Below are 15,306 nucleotides of genomic sequence, written 5' to 3' on the forward strand. Positions count from 1 at the left end.
CTTATTAACCTATTGTAAGTGAGTTTAAGCATAAGGGATAACATTAGAAATGGTTACAAGCAAATGAGAAAATACATTTTCTAGTAACTAATACTTAAATAGTGTGAGGCACAGTCTTTCACTGTAGACACTGTAGACTAATTTTAATACTTAAAATTAGTCTTGGCTCCAGGCCCAGCTTTAGGGCAAGGTGAGCAAGGCAGTTGCCTTGAGCCCCGCGCCTTCAGGGCGCTGCGCTGCCTGGCGCCCACCCAGGGCTACTCACTCGTTGCCCTGGCTGGGAGCCGCCTGGCCACACGGTACAGCCAACCACAAACTCTTTGGCCAGGTCTGGTTGGCTCAAAAGTAAGATTCTTACCATACTTCCTTCCAGCAAGATAGCTGATCACCCCCTTTGTCAAGATCATCCACAAAATGTTCGGTAAGCTAGAGAAAATACTGTGGAAAAAATAACAGATACACCAATAATGGAGAGATGTATAAGAAATTAATGGTGTGCAAAACAAGAGCAAGAGAATAACGGGTTTCAATGTAAAAGGTAACAGAGTAAGATGCTCCAATTAAAAAAAAAAGGCTAACCTGGCAGAAGTGTTCCAAAGAGTTAATAAGGATGAGAATCAGAGTGTGGAGATCCATGACAGGAAAAGAAAATTTACCGAAGAGATGTTGAAGAGGCAGTAGGAAGATGAGTGAATGAGAGTGTGTGTGTGTGTGTGTGTGTGTGTGCGAGTCTAACACACACATCTAATTCTAGGATAGGAAGAACCCAGTCCTGGAGAACATAGTTCCTGCAGGAGAGCTACTTTGGGAGGAAATTGGCAAAAGGGAGAAGTAAAACTCCATATGAGAACACAAGTAACACAAGCAGAACCCTGATAGAATTATTAAGCTCTTCCCCCATAAGAGTAACTCTAATAAATGAGCATACCCCCAGACTAACGGGCAAATTTGGTAACAGCAGGAAATTATGTAAAACACAAACTCAAAATGCCTCACTTAAGTAGAGTTACAGAGGATCTTAGAGAAAAGACCTAAAAGAGGTGAAAAACTATAGCTTTGGGATAAGGCATTATAAATGGAAAATTATGTCTACTGAGGTAAATATGGAATTGTATAATTAAGAGGGAAAGGATTGTTAAACATGCAAAATATTTGTGATAAGTAAGGACACTATTGCCCAATGTATACTAACAGCTCCAAATATGCAAGAACAGGAAGAATGGGAACAGAATTCTGTAGTCCTTCACTGAGAATCAAGAAAGCTGTAAGTCTATTAATTTTTATAGTTATTTTGATTGCTGAACTGCTAAGGATAATAGTGGCATTAAATTGGGTCATAGATGTGCACCCAGCCACCATGATTATTCTGTCCAATTCCTTATCAGGACTACTGTCAATCAAAAATAGCATATCACACAGCAGAAATGATATGCTTAATGAAATGTTACTAACAACAAAAGTGATGTATTTAGGTGTAATCATAGTAATAACACGGTTCCCAGTACATGCAAGGATTGTGGGCAAAGAGCTGGAAGAGAAAGTAGCAAAAATGCTGTCAAACATGAATAAGTTGATTTAGAGATCTCTTTAAGTAAAATAGAGTTTAAAAATCCGATTAAAAATGAGCTAAGGGAAGAATGGTGGGAAATATGGGAGAAAGAAAGAAAAGGGAAAAAAATCTCTGAAATAAGCTCAAGATGAAAATGCTGATATAATTCAAGAAACAGTGAGTGGCTTTATTTAGAATATTAATTGGCCATTGTTGCTTAAATAGTAGTTTGTTTTTAATTTACAAAGATTGGTTATGTGGGATAGGCAAGATGGAGAAAACAGCTGATCTTCTGCTGGACTGCAAAGAGAGTACAGGCAGTCCCCGGGTTACGTACAAGATAGGGACTGTAGGTTTGTTCTTAAGTTGAATCTGTATGTAAGTCGGAACTGGCGTCCAGATTCAGCCGCTGCTGAAACTGACCGCCAGTTCTGACTTACATACAGATTCAACTGTCCCCAAGTCAGCTGCTGCTGAAACTGATCAGCGGCTGATTCCAGGAAGCCTGGGGCAGAGCAACTCTGCCTCGGGCTTCCTGTAGTCAGCGCTGGTCAGTTTCAGCAGCGGCTGACTTGGGGACGCCTGGGGCAGAGCAGCTGGGGTGCTGCTGGGTTGCTCCAGTAGCACCGCTCCTCGGCGCTACTGGACCAACCCAGCAGCACCCCAGCTGCTCTGCCCCAGGCGTCCTGATTCAGCCACTGCTGAAACTGACCAGCAACGGCTGAATCAGGACCTGGGGCAGAGCAGCTGGGGTGCTGCCGGGTTGGTCCAGTAGTGCCCAGAGCGGCGCTGCAGGACCAATCGGCAGCGCCCCAGCTGCTCTGCCCCAGGGTCCAAAACAAAAGCCTGGTCTGCTGGGGGGTGGCACACTAGCTGCACCCCCCCCCCAGCAGACCAGGGACACGGGGAGCAGAGCCGCAGCGGCAGCGGGGTGCCGCGCCTCTGAGGCTTTGCTCTGGCAAAGCCTCAGAGGCGCGGGACCCCGCCACTGCTGCGGCTTCAGTCCCGGTGCCTGTGGTCTGCTGGGGACGGTCCCCAGCAGACCACAGGCACCGGGACTGAAGCCGCAGCAGCGGCGGGTTCCCGCGCTTCTGAGGCTTTGCCAGAGCAAAGCCTCAGAAGCGCGGGAACCCGCCCGGTGCCCCTGGTCTGCTGGAGATGGTCTCCAGCAGACCAGGGGCACCGGAGCAGCTTACGAATGGGGCTTTCTCGCCCCGGAGCTCGCAGGTAGCAATCCGCCACCTCGACCTCCGGGGCGAGAAAGCCCCGTTCGTAAGTCGGATCCGCGTAAGTCGGGGACTGCCTGTACTATCAAAAAGGAAAATTTCTAAGAAATGTGTACAGTCTTTAAAGTATCAAATTTTCACTGCATCCCCAAATAAGAGTATCAGAAAAACAGGATCTGATATTAAAAAGTAATACCATAGTTCTTTAAAAGTACTGAGAAAAGTAACAGGTTTTAATTCAAGAATTAATCTATGTTATCTAGTGTTTGGCAGTCATAGACTCAGCAAGTGAGATTGCTTCACAGTAAAACTCAGGACGGAGGAGGAGGAGACTGTAGTCACTCCCTGGGATGAGGGAGGCCATTAGTGAGAATGAGGAAGTCAAAGACCAGGAGAAGAGTAACCCCTGAAATCTTGTCCTAGAGTAAGGAGTCTAGCAAGAGAGGTAGGTATGTAGGAAGGTAGATATGGGGGTAGCAGCAGCAGCTATAGGGAGCTGAGTAGGTTTCCAGGGTAAACCCAGAAACAGGCCAGAGAAGAGAGAGAGGCTGTATACAAAGGCTCCTAGGGAAACAGTAGCTGGGATGAGACTTAGTAGACTTAGATTGCTGGTTATAGGGTCCCTGTATTAGAATCCAGTGTAGTGGGCAGGCCCAGGTTCTGCCAACAGCCATTGGTATAGTACAGGGGTGGGGAACCTTTTTTCTACCAAGCCTACTGATGCCCAGAAAAAAAATAGTCATGGGCCACACATAGCCCTGCAGGGGCGGAGAGTGTGGAGGCTTGGGGTTTCCTCTAACCTTTGGGATTGGGGTTGCCAAATTTCCCAATCAAATGGACCGGACACCATTGCCGCAAATGGCAATGACATCTGAACTGTCCAATTGGGGAATGCGGAAACTCTATAATTGGGATGTGGCCAAAAATGAGGGGTTCGGGATGTGGGAGAGGGCTCCAGGCTGTCACAGAGGGTTAGGGTGTGGGAGGGTGGTGAAGGCTCCAACTGGGGTGCTGGGTGGTGCTTGGGATAAGAGGGTTGGAGTGCAAGAGTAGGTTCTGTGCTGGGGCCAAAGGGTTTGGAATGTGGGAGGGGGAGCAGGATGGGGGGACTGGGAGGGAGTTAGGGGGCTGGAGCAGGAGTAGGGGTGCAGGCTTTGGATGGCAGGGTATGGGAGAGGACTCAGGGCTGAGACAAAGAGTTGGGGTGTGGGAAAGGGTGTGGGGTGCTTACCTCCAACAGTTCCTCAGATTTGGAAGCAGCTGGCATGTCCCTGTGGCCTGCAGGGAGGGAACTTCAGATGCCCTTACCTGCAGATACTGTCCTCACAGCTCCCATTACTCATGATTACTGGCCAATTAAAGCTAAAGGGGTAGTGCCTGCAGGCGAAGACAACATGCAGAGCTTCCCGGATCGGTGCAAACCAGTGCTCGCAGCTCCAGGCCTGCGAGGGGCGCCAAAGATCAGGGCTTCCAATCCATGGCACAGAGATTAGCCATGGGCCAGATGAAATTAAGCAGGGGACTGGAGTTTCCCCACCCATGGTATAGCAGCTGGGACTGAACACCATCTGGAGAAGGCATTTGAACAGTGGTCCTGCTGGACTTTATAACTCCAGAAGAGATCAACTAAATGGGAACCTTGGCACAGGGCCAACTTACCAGAAAAGAGACAATTGTGGAGCAAGCAAAGTACAGAAGGTGGCACCCAGTACCACAAGGGTGACTTTCCCAGATCAAGACACAAGGAGCCGCACTTGTGGTCAGGGTGGGAACTCTGGTACAAAACCATCCCTAAAAGTTAGGAAATAAAGAGTTGAAGTCAACAAATCTCTGTTTTTGTAACTACAAACTATGACAATATAAAAATTATCAACCATTACCTACTACTATCATCCTTCCACAGCACATTGTTAACACCCAAAGCTTCTTAAATTACCATGCAGCCTTAATGCCAACATACAAAAATTCAGGAGCAAGTCCACAAAAGTCAGTTGAATTACACTGATGTAAACTAGTAAGAAAAATTCAAGCTTATTGTATCCATATCCATCCAAGATAATTGTCCCAACTCTAATGAGAGATTAAAACTATTCAAAAGATTAATTTAGATTTAATATAGATTAATTAGAAGTAGGATGGGGGCCAGGAGATTGGTTGTTTGTACTTAAACCTTCAAATTAGCCCCCAAAAAACAGAAGATCTCTAAACTTCAGAATTGTTGAAGTACTTTTGGTTTTCCTTTGGTCATCAAACAATAGGAAATTGAAATGTCAAAGGGTGAAAAATAAAGCTGAAAATCTGGATATTTTTCAAGCCTAAACTTTATCACCACAAAGACCACAATGCATCTTGTTGTCTTCCTCCAGGCATGGCAGTATTACTGCCATCTTCTGCTAGTTTCTTTAAGAGACTGAGTGAATGAAAAAAAGAGAGAAAGAGATGAGTAGAACAGAGCAATCTGTTACAAACTAATCTCAGTTTAGTGGATGGGGATTTTCATGAGGTTGATAGCATGCAAAAGCTGGACTGGGCAAAACCTAGAATGGTGTCTGAGTATCAAACAGAGAACATGTGAAAGTTAAGAAAAAGTATCAGAACTAGCTATGACCCTTATATCTAAAGAAGAATGTATCACTAATAGCCTGATTAAAGGGAGGCAAAGATATGCTGATTGCACCTAGGAATTTGGACCTTCATTACAATTCTAAAGATATGTTGGGACAGAACGGAACAAAGACTTCAAGGTCAATGATCTGGCCTTTCATATTTCATTCATAATGCTAAGTTGTTTTTGGACTGGGGCAGGTGTCTCATTTTCCATTGTCTTTCAGCTTCCCCGTTCACTTACACCCGTGGGAAGTTATTATAAACTGCCACAACAGCCAAATGTTAACAATTTACACCCACTTGACATTCACACTGCACAGGTGCAACTGACGATGGAAGGTGTCAGAAGTGAAAAATTAAGCCTTATATATGAAAACATCGTACTAAGTTGCAATGCATTATTATCCCCATTTTACAAATAGAGAAGCTGAGGTCCAGAGAAGTTATTACAGTGCATGACTTGTGCAGGAAGTCACAGGGTCTCCCTGGAAAAAGTTATTTGCAGAATAAAGGAGGACATCCTGGCTGTATGGATATCAATGGAAGCTTTAGTCTTAACTTCAGTAGGGCCAGGATTTTACCCCCAACTCTTGACTTTCTTCCTCTATTTGCTCTTATTTGCCGTAAACAACATTGTTTCCTCTCTTAGTAGCAGAGACCAGTGCTGCTCCCACGGGGCTCTGGGTGTGGGGCTGTTTTACTGCTGTGTAGATTTTTGGCCTCCCACCTTACAGAGTCCCAGAGCCTAAACTCCAGCCAACCCCAAAAGTCTACAGAACAGTGAGTCTTCAGCTGCTATGTAGATGTACTCTCCAAGAGCAATCAGCACCTCACAAGATCAGGAGCTAATCCACCTACCTCTGTGTGCTGGCTGGTATACACTATGCACCAGAGAAGCTCAGACTTTAGTAGCCCATTTTGTTTTTTTAATGTTTCTTTCTGAAATGTCAAAAGAAAGAGGTTGCATTTGTAGTGCGAGGACATTTAAATGATATGAAAGAAGTTTCTATTGTATCAGATGGCATTAACTTTCCCATGAAAATACATTATGAATACAGGTTCCAGAACTGCCTTATATATTAGAGTCATAACAGGAAATCCCATTTTGCTTTTTATAAACCACAGTGGTTTAATTAAAGCACATATACTGACTGAAGAATTTAGCAACCATCATAGACATTTGCCAAAAGGCAGTATAAATATGCATCTCCAAAGCTACCTGGGATCAGTACACTGCACTATACTCTCCTTGAATGCTGTCATTGTGATTTTATGTAATAATTATGCTTTTGAACTCCCAGCTGAAGTCGCTAGCCTTTTGCTCCAGGGTGCATTGAATTCATTTTGTCTGCATGATTTAAAGAATGATACATTAACAGAGCTATCCCTACCAGTGTTGGTGCCCTACACAGCTCAACACTGACACACACCTCTGTGATAGGACGGCTATCCTATCACATAGGAGGTGGGGAGAAACTGCAGGGGTAGAAGCAGCAATGGTGTTCGGTTCATTGGGTCAAAGAATTGGCAGCCCTGGAGTAGGGCAGGGAGGGAGGCTCACCTGCACCCAAATTGCCAAAAACCAAGTCAGTTTAATTACGCCGCACCATAAGTGTGCATAAGTGGAAGATATTTGACAAAGAAAGGAATCTCTGCGCCTAAAGAATTTACAGTCTAATGGTTCAGTTCTCTATGTGCTAGAGCTCTGTTCAACACAGAGGAGAGATGAGGTTAGCAGCTCCCTGATCCTGCACTGTTCATCGTTGGTATAATTAGAGCAGTTGTGAAATTCCTCTAACTTACACCATTGAAGTCTATGGAGCAACATTTCAGGGTGTCTGCTATGGCATGCCCCCAGTTTGCCCTTAGCACACTTCCTACCTTCCCCCTACATCTACACTGCACCTCTCTTATGCAGAAGCCTATGCAAATGAAGCACAGATTAGCATATTGCCATGCTTCATTTGCATAATTAATTTGCATAATTGTGCAAGAGGCTTTTGAGCAAAAGGGAGCTGTGTAGACGGCTCCTTTTTGTGCAAAACCCCGCTCTTGTGCAAGAGCTGTTCTTCCTGAACAGAGAGCTTGCCAAATTGTTACAGTTTTTAGAGCCTGAAAACTGCAAATTCCCCAATACACCTATGTCAAGCATTAACTGAAGTTCCTGGAGTTGGAGGATGAAACGTAACAGCCATAATATTAAAAATTAAGAGCACTTTGTAGGGACCCGGGGAGACAGGAGAGGCACAAAGGCCTCTTTCAGTATTGTTCAAACACTTCTGTGCAAAAAGACCTGTACGATTCTTGGAGCAGTCTCTGCTTCATACCAGTGCAATTCTAGCTTTTCCAGAGCGGGCAGGGAAGGGTTAGGATGGGATCATAGCCAGTGCTATTTTCCCACTGGCTAGCAGAACTATTTAGGCCTGGAGGGAAAGAGAGCATCCACTACACCTCTGAAAGGCTGCATAAATTCTCCAGGAGGAATTAGAATATTGAAATTAAAAATTCTGAGGCTCCCACTACAGTGAAGCTTCTCTGCTCCACATGCATCCCACTGTCTTTTAGGTACAATCCAGCCTTCAATACAGTAAACCCTCGCCATTCACAGTGGAAGCGTTCCTGTCACCACTGCAAATGACAAAGTCTGTGAATTCTGGGGGGCAGGGAAGCAGAGTGAGTGCTCAGTTTCCCCCCTGCTCCTGGCCCCCACAGTGAGCTCCCCATGGCTTCTGAACTCACCATGGGGGTCTGGAGCTGGAGGAATTGATCACAGCTCCCAGGAGCTGCGAGAAAATCAATGTGAGGGGCCATGAGCCATGGTGAGTTTCCCATGGCTCCCAGCACCCCAGTGAGTGGGGGGGGGGGAGGTCTGACTGCTGCAGCTGTCCCGCAACAGGCACCCCTCCCCCCCCAGGCCATGCCTCCCTCAGGCCAGGAATGCGGTTTAAGTGGGGGATGGGAGAAACCACAATTACGCAAAATTGCGAATAGCAATTCTGTGAGTTGCAAGGGTCTCCTATATTCATAGTTCATCAGAATACATTAATATTTCTAAACATAATGGCCCAAATTTTCTTTGGTGTAATTTAATGAAAGTCAGTGAAAGTAGATAAGGAGGGCATAGCACAGAAAAAATCAGCATGCACAGATTCATTTCAGGAATCCAGTGAGACCATGTGCAGGCCCTGATATCTATTTCTCTGAAAAAGAGCACTTTCATTAATGTACTGGCTGCTACCGAGGTTTCCTTTCTCATCTTGCATATCCTTGTTCCTTGGCATTTCTTGAATAGAAAAACAAAAGGGCTACGTCTACACTGGCCCCTTTTCCGGAAGGGGCATGTAAATTTCATGAGTCGTCGTAGGGAAATCCGCGGGGGATTTAAATATCCCCCCGCGGCATTTAAATAAAAATGTCCGCCGCTTTTTTCCGGCTTTTAAAAAAGCCGGAAAAGAGCGTCTAGACTGGCCCCGATCCTCCGGAAAAAGTGCCCTTTTCCGGAGGCTCTTATTCTTACTTCAAAGTAAGTTTCAAAGTCAGTTTCAAAGTAAGAATAAGAGCCTCCGGAAAAGGGCACTTTTTCCGGAGGATCGGGGCCAGTCTAGACGCTCTTTTCCGGCTTTTTTAAAAGCCGGAAAAAAGCGGCGGACATTTTTATTTAAATGCCGCGGGGGATATTTAAATCCCCCGCGGATTTCCCTACGAAGACTCATGAAATTTACATGCCCCTTCCGGAAAAGGGGCCAGTGTAGACGTAGCCATGCTGTGCTTCTCTGCTTCTCAGTGGACTGAGACGTGAAACTGTCTTGTAGTTATAACTACTTTCAGTAGGACTCTCTTCTGCAGAATCTTCATCAAGGTTTAAGTAGATGAGGGTAGTGTCTCACGAGTCAAAATAGCAGCAAAGAGATTGTAAAATGTAGAACAGGTACAGTTTTCACTGTGTCAGTAGAATCAGCTTGTTGTTATTTTTACTACTTTGAAAGCTTAACTGGCTGATACAGTTAATCCTTTAAAGGATTTGCAGGTATTCATAGCTTAATAAATAAGGATAGTGGAGATAAACCAATAGAAGATTGTAGTCATCCAAAATAAACCTTTGTGCTCTAATATGCAAAACAATAACAAACAAAACAAAAATATTGATTATAAATTTGTAATAGGTTCTGGCAATCAATCTCAATCACTGGCATGTGTCATGGAGTCTTGTATTCATATGAAATTGAAATGATAATTAGACCAAATTATCAACACAGTGTGTTAAATTAATGATCCCATTCCAGCTAGAGTTGGGGGGAAAGACACCTAAAATACTTAACCAGTTAAACAACTTGTATAACCGGTTAACCACCTGCCATGGGTGGTAGTGGGGCTGCTCCAGCTCCACCAGCCCACTGTGGCTGAGGTCCTGCTGGCTGGGTTGCTCCTGCTGGCTAGGCCCTCCAGTTAATCGGTTATCCAATGGCTATGTCTAGACTGGCCAGTTTTTCCAGAAAATCAGCCGCTTTTCTGGAAAATTTTGCCAGCTGTCTACACTGGCCGCTTGAATTTCCGCAAAAGCACTGATTACCTACTATAAGAAATCAGTGCTTTTTGCGGAAATACTATGCTGCTCCCGTTCGGGCAAAAGTCCCTTTTGTGCAAAACTTTTGCGCAAAACTTTTGCGCAAAAGGGCCAGTGTAGACAGCTGAGATTTGTTTTGCGCAAAAAAGCCCCGATTGTGAAAATGGCGATCGGGGCTTTTTTGTGCAAAAGCGCGTCTAGATTGAACCCGGACGCTTTTCTGCAAAAAGTGCTTTTGCGGAAAAGCGTCCATGCCAATCTAGACACTCTTTTCCGAAAATGCTTTTAATGGAAAACTTTTCCGTTAAAAGCATTTCCAGAAAATCATGCCAGTCTAGACGTAGCCAATAAGCATGCCAGTAAGTCTAATACTTACCAGGTAACTGGTTAACCGTTTAACCTTTTACATCCCTAATTCCAATGTATTCATGTATCTCCTCTCCTGTACCTTGTATCTTTTGAGTATCAGAACTGTACCCTGCGAACAAAAGAAATCCATGTTAACAAGCAAACACACCCACTAATGCAATATACAATAGACCTGTACTGACAAAAAGGACTTTGTGGAAAAAGAAAGGATTAGACTAATTTTAATTGCTCAGATCTGCTTTTATTTTCTCCTTCATAAAAAGCTGCCTAATGTAAGAGAGGTGTAAGACTAGAATGAATGTGGTGTTGCTGTAAGGAATGATATTCACTGGCACATTTGCACAGGTAAATTTGCTCAACAGCTACCTAGCTCTATCACTATTATGTATATAGAACCAAGAATGAAAAGTATGTACAGTAAAGATAACAAGTCAATGCTGCTGCCCCCAAATGCTTATAGTCAAAGCTCAGCTATTCTTGGATATGTGAGCAAAATTGAATTGGCCACAGAACCTACCATGAGAGCAGAATTATGCAGCAGATTTGAAACTTCCATTTAGAAAAATTTCCAACTCTTATGGTTGCAATAATAACCTTACAAAGGTAAACTGAATGTAAATCAATGTGTGCTAAATCCCCAGGTCTTCACAGAAATCCCCGACAAGGGTGAAGCGCACCCAATCATCTCATTGGGGTGGAAACCTAACGATGACAATTTTGTGATATTTATATATCACTGTTGACCATTTTGGAAGAAATGTGCTGCTAACGTGTTAGTGGAAGATAGGAAGGTACATACGCTCCTAAGAGCTGCCAGAGAAAGGGAGAGACGTAGGCAGTAGGAGCAGAAGATGTAGTGTTTGCAAGTGGCTGTTTTTTTTATGTCCATTCTCTAGTACTCCGATGTTCTAGTCATCCCACCACCAAGTCCACTTTGATTAGCTGGCCATCCACTCACTCCATTCTTCCTGGTGACTAAGGCTCTGTTCTAGCCAGCAAACTTGCTCTTGTTGGTCACAGCTACCATATAATGCCAAGGGCACTGGAACACTTTTTACAGTGGGGGTGCAGAGAGCCATTGAACCAAATTATAAACCCTATATCTATAGGAAACCACTGGAAGTCAGGGGGTTTAGAGTTTGGTTCAATAACTCTCAACATTATACAAATTGTTCCAGTGCAAGTTTTTTGGTACTGTATATAATTCTACATCTGAAAGTTCAACTTTCATAATAAAGAGATTGCACTAACTGGTACAATGAACTGTACAGCTAACTGTACAATTTATATTTTTATTACAAATATAATAAACATTTTAAACAAAAGAAATAGTATTCAGTTCACCTCATACAAATAGTGAAGTGCAATCTCTTTATCGTTGAAATGTAATTTACAAATGTAGATTTTTTTTCTTGTAACTGTGATAAGTTGTGCTCCAGGGGTGCCAGCTGAGGTCCCTCAGGATGCACTGCAAAGTAAAAGGACAGCCAGTCCCCAAAGCTGGTGGTTATTCCAATATTTATATTCACCAAGCCAGCACAAAACAGCTTCTGGATTCCCTTAAAGTACACAGCCTGAGGCCTCCATCCAGACATCCCAGTCAAATAAAGTTCTACCAATCCCAAAGGACTGGTTACATCACCTTCCAGCCCAAGGAATATTTTAGACTTCATCTCAAATGCCTTCTTATAGCTAAATCTTATCAATTATTCTAAAATTTCTTTAAAAAGAGAGAGTATTAGTTACAAGATACCTACAGGCATTAGTTCAGTTCTTGAGGTTCAGATACATAATAGGCATGGTGATCTTGTAGTTGCAGATGGATCTTTTCAGATCAATGCAGAATTACTAAATCAATGTTCATTGTAAGGGAACCAGGATCTCCTGGAATCTCATCTTGTATGGATCGCAGCTTTCCCCATGAGCATCCAAGCAGATATGAAATTAAAAGGATTCTGTCCAAAGGGGCTTACACCTTTACAGCAGACTCTTGGCCTGGGAGAGCACAATAGGCTTTTGACAGAACCTTTTGTCTCCCAAACATCATAGCAATTAGCGCAAGGTAATTAATCCATTAAACAGTTCATATACAGTTTACCACAACCTTCTAAGAGACATATGAACAATAATACTACTTCAATCAAGTTTAATCATGAATGTTAATATTTCCTTTTTATCTTGAATCAAAGCTATAGTAACAAACAAGGATTGTTTGTTCACATCACAGCAAACACCTACCATTCTACAGCTCTAACAATGCAAGTTTGCATTTCAGAGTTCTACTCTAACCTAATGTAACAGGAAAAACTTAAAAAACAACTAATAGTCTTGCAGAACCCTAAAGACTAACACAACATGTAGTTGGTATCATGAGCTTTCGTGGGCACAACCCACTTCTTCAGATCTTGCAAATCTTTAAAGGTTGACCCTGGGTCAGTCAGCCTATGAGGTGGTAAGCCCCTTCTGGCCTGTGCCACATTTGAAGCAGATATTTAGTATTTCAATCAGATAACATCACAGTTACATAACTGCACTCAAAAACAAAACAATGTAAAGTTTTAGAGCCCACAAGTCTACTCAATCATAACTCTTGTTCTGCCAATAGCGAAGATAAACAAGTTTGTTTACATTGATAGGAAATACTGCTGCCTGCTTCTTATTTACAATAAGGATGATATAGAGTAGTCGATTAGTCAATTAACCAATAAGCAAAAACTTATCGGTTAATGCTATCAACTACACACATTTAAATGCAGAGCCAGGCAGGCAGCCCAGCTCAGTTCCAGCTCGCGCCAGGTCCAGATCCTACCCCCACTGCATTTTAAATGTAGTAAGAAGTTCTTACTACATTTAAAATGCAGAGCTGAGACTGAGTGCTTTAACTTCCCTTATCAACTAATAATGTAGTCAATAAAAATTCTATCAACTACACGATTAGCGAATTACCCATTCTTAATATCCCTAATTTACAATGTCAAGTAAGACGAGGTGTTTGCATGGCACTTTTGTAGCCAGTGTTGCAAGGTATTTACTGCCAGATAGTCTAGCCCTTCATATGCCGTTTCATGTTTTGGCCACCATCCCAGAGAACATGCTTCCATGATGATAATGAACTTTAAAAAATAATGCATTAATTAAATTTGTGATTCAACTACTTGAGGGAGAATTGTATGTCTTCTGCTCTCTTTTATTAGCATTTTGCCATATATTCTATGTCAGTGTTTCCCAACCTGGGGTCTGCAGACCCCTGGTGGTCCGAGGCAGTATGCAGGGGGTCTGTGTAAAGTTTAAAAATAAGGATCGGACCCATCACGGTGGGCCTGCTCCTTTCTTTTCTTTCCTTACTTTTCTTTTCTTTTCTCCCCAAGAAAGGGGAGTGTCCATGAAATTTTAATGGATTGAAAAGGGATTTAATATGCTCAAAAAGGTTGGGAACCACTGTTTTATGTTATAACAGTCTTGGATGATGACTTAGCACATATATGTTTTAAGAACACTTTCACAGCAGATTTGCAAAATGCACAGACGATACCAATGTGAGATGTCTAAAAATAGCTATAGTATTCAATCAAGATTTAAGAATCTGAAGTGCCATCCAAAGTCTAGGGGAGACAAGCATACTTTCAGAAGTCTTAAAAGAGCAACACTCTGATGTGGAAACTAGAGAACCGAAACTATCAAAAAAGAAAATCAACCTTCTGCTGGTGGCATCTGAGTCAGATGATGAAAATGAGCGTGCATCAGTCAGCACTGCTTTGGATTGCTGTCAGGTAGAAAATGTTATCAGCATAGACACATGCCCTCTAGAATGGTGGTTAAAGTATGAAGGGATATATGAATCTTTAGTACATATTGCATGTAAATATCCTGCAACACTAGCTACAATAGTACTACGTGAATGCCTCTTCTCACTTTCAGATGACATTGTGAACAAGAAGGAGGCAGCATTATCTCCTGCAAATTGTAACCAAACGTGTTTGTCTGAGTGATTGGTTGAACAAGAAATAGGACTGAGTGGACTTGTAAGCTCTAAAGTTTATATTGTTTTATATTTGAATGCAGATTTTTTTGGTATATAATTCTACATCTGGATGTTCAACTTTCATGATAAAGAGATTGCACTGCAGTACTTGTATGAGGTTAATTGACAAATACACTTTAAAGTGCAAATATTTGTAATAAAAATAAATATAAAGTGAGGACTGTACACTTTGTATTCTGTGTTGTAACTGAAATCAATATATTTGAAAATATAGAAAAATCCAAAATATTTAAATTAAACTGTATTCTATTCTATTGTTTAACTGTGCAATTAAATGTGCTTAATTTTTTAAATCATGTGATTAAGCACAATTATTTTTTTAATTGCTGGACAGCCCTAGTAAATATACAACACATATTAATTTTTATGAATAGCAAAATAGAATTAGAATTATCTACAGGAAAGTGTCAAAACATAACTTCTAAAGTACACATATAATCGGATTAAGTGGGTGAAAGCTATCAGATTCACTAGCTTCAGAAAATGATGAAAAGTAGAACTGCAGTATACTTAGTTAAAATATTCGCAAAAATACACAACAGCAAATTCAGGAGCCTAGTGTTATGAAGTACTGAGTGCCTTAGTTTCACTGATGGTAGTGGGATCTTAGGGTGCCTCTACACTGCACCCTTACCTCAAAATAAGCTACGCAGAGAGGGAGCAGGGAGACAGGACTCCTTGCAGCACAGAACTGGCTGAATGGGCAGATTTGGAAATAGACAGGAAACTACCTGCTGTTGTCTATTCCTTCTATGTTCAGGGAGACATCACTTTGTGAACATTCTATGTAATTAACCAGGATTATACTAAAGAACATATCTGACTTATATCATCTAATTCTTTTTTAAATGCAAACAATCTAGCAAGGCCCTGAATGAGGATGGTTAATTGTTCAGGCAAAAGGGGCAAGAGTATTTATGTACATTGTATGCACCTGATCCTGCAAGAT

General features: G+C 42.4%; 1 long non-coding RNA gene across 2 annotated transcripts in view; it reads left to right on the forward strand.

The window, feature by feature from the left end:
• The window catches only part of LOC142827292 (uncharacterized), a 43,630-nt gene that overhangs the window by 22,263 nt on the left and 6,061 nt on the right, over nucleotides 1-15,306 (forward strand). Inside the window, exon 3 of one of the 2 annotated variants that reach the window (XR_012901933.1) lies at nucleotides 14,234-14,512. The exons of the other annotated variant lie outside the window; for it this stretch is intronic. This is a non-coding gene — a long non-coding RNA (uncharacterized LOC142827292). Of the gene's footprint in view, nucleotides 1-14,233; nucleotides 14,513-15,306 lie in introns of those variants that run through there. 2 annotated transcript variants of the gene reach the window in all.

The sequence above is a fragment of the Pelodiscus sinensis genome, chromosome 2 (genome assembly GCF_049634645.1).
Source record: "Pelodiscus sinensis isolate JC-2024 chromosome 2, ASM4963464v1, whole genome shotgun sequence".
Taxonomy (NCBI): Eukaryota; Metazoa; Chordata; order Testudines; family Trionychidae; genus Pelodiscus; species Pelodiscus sinensis.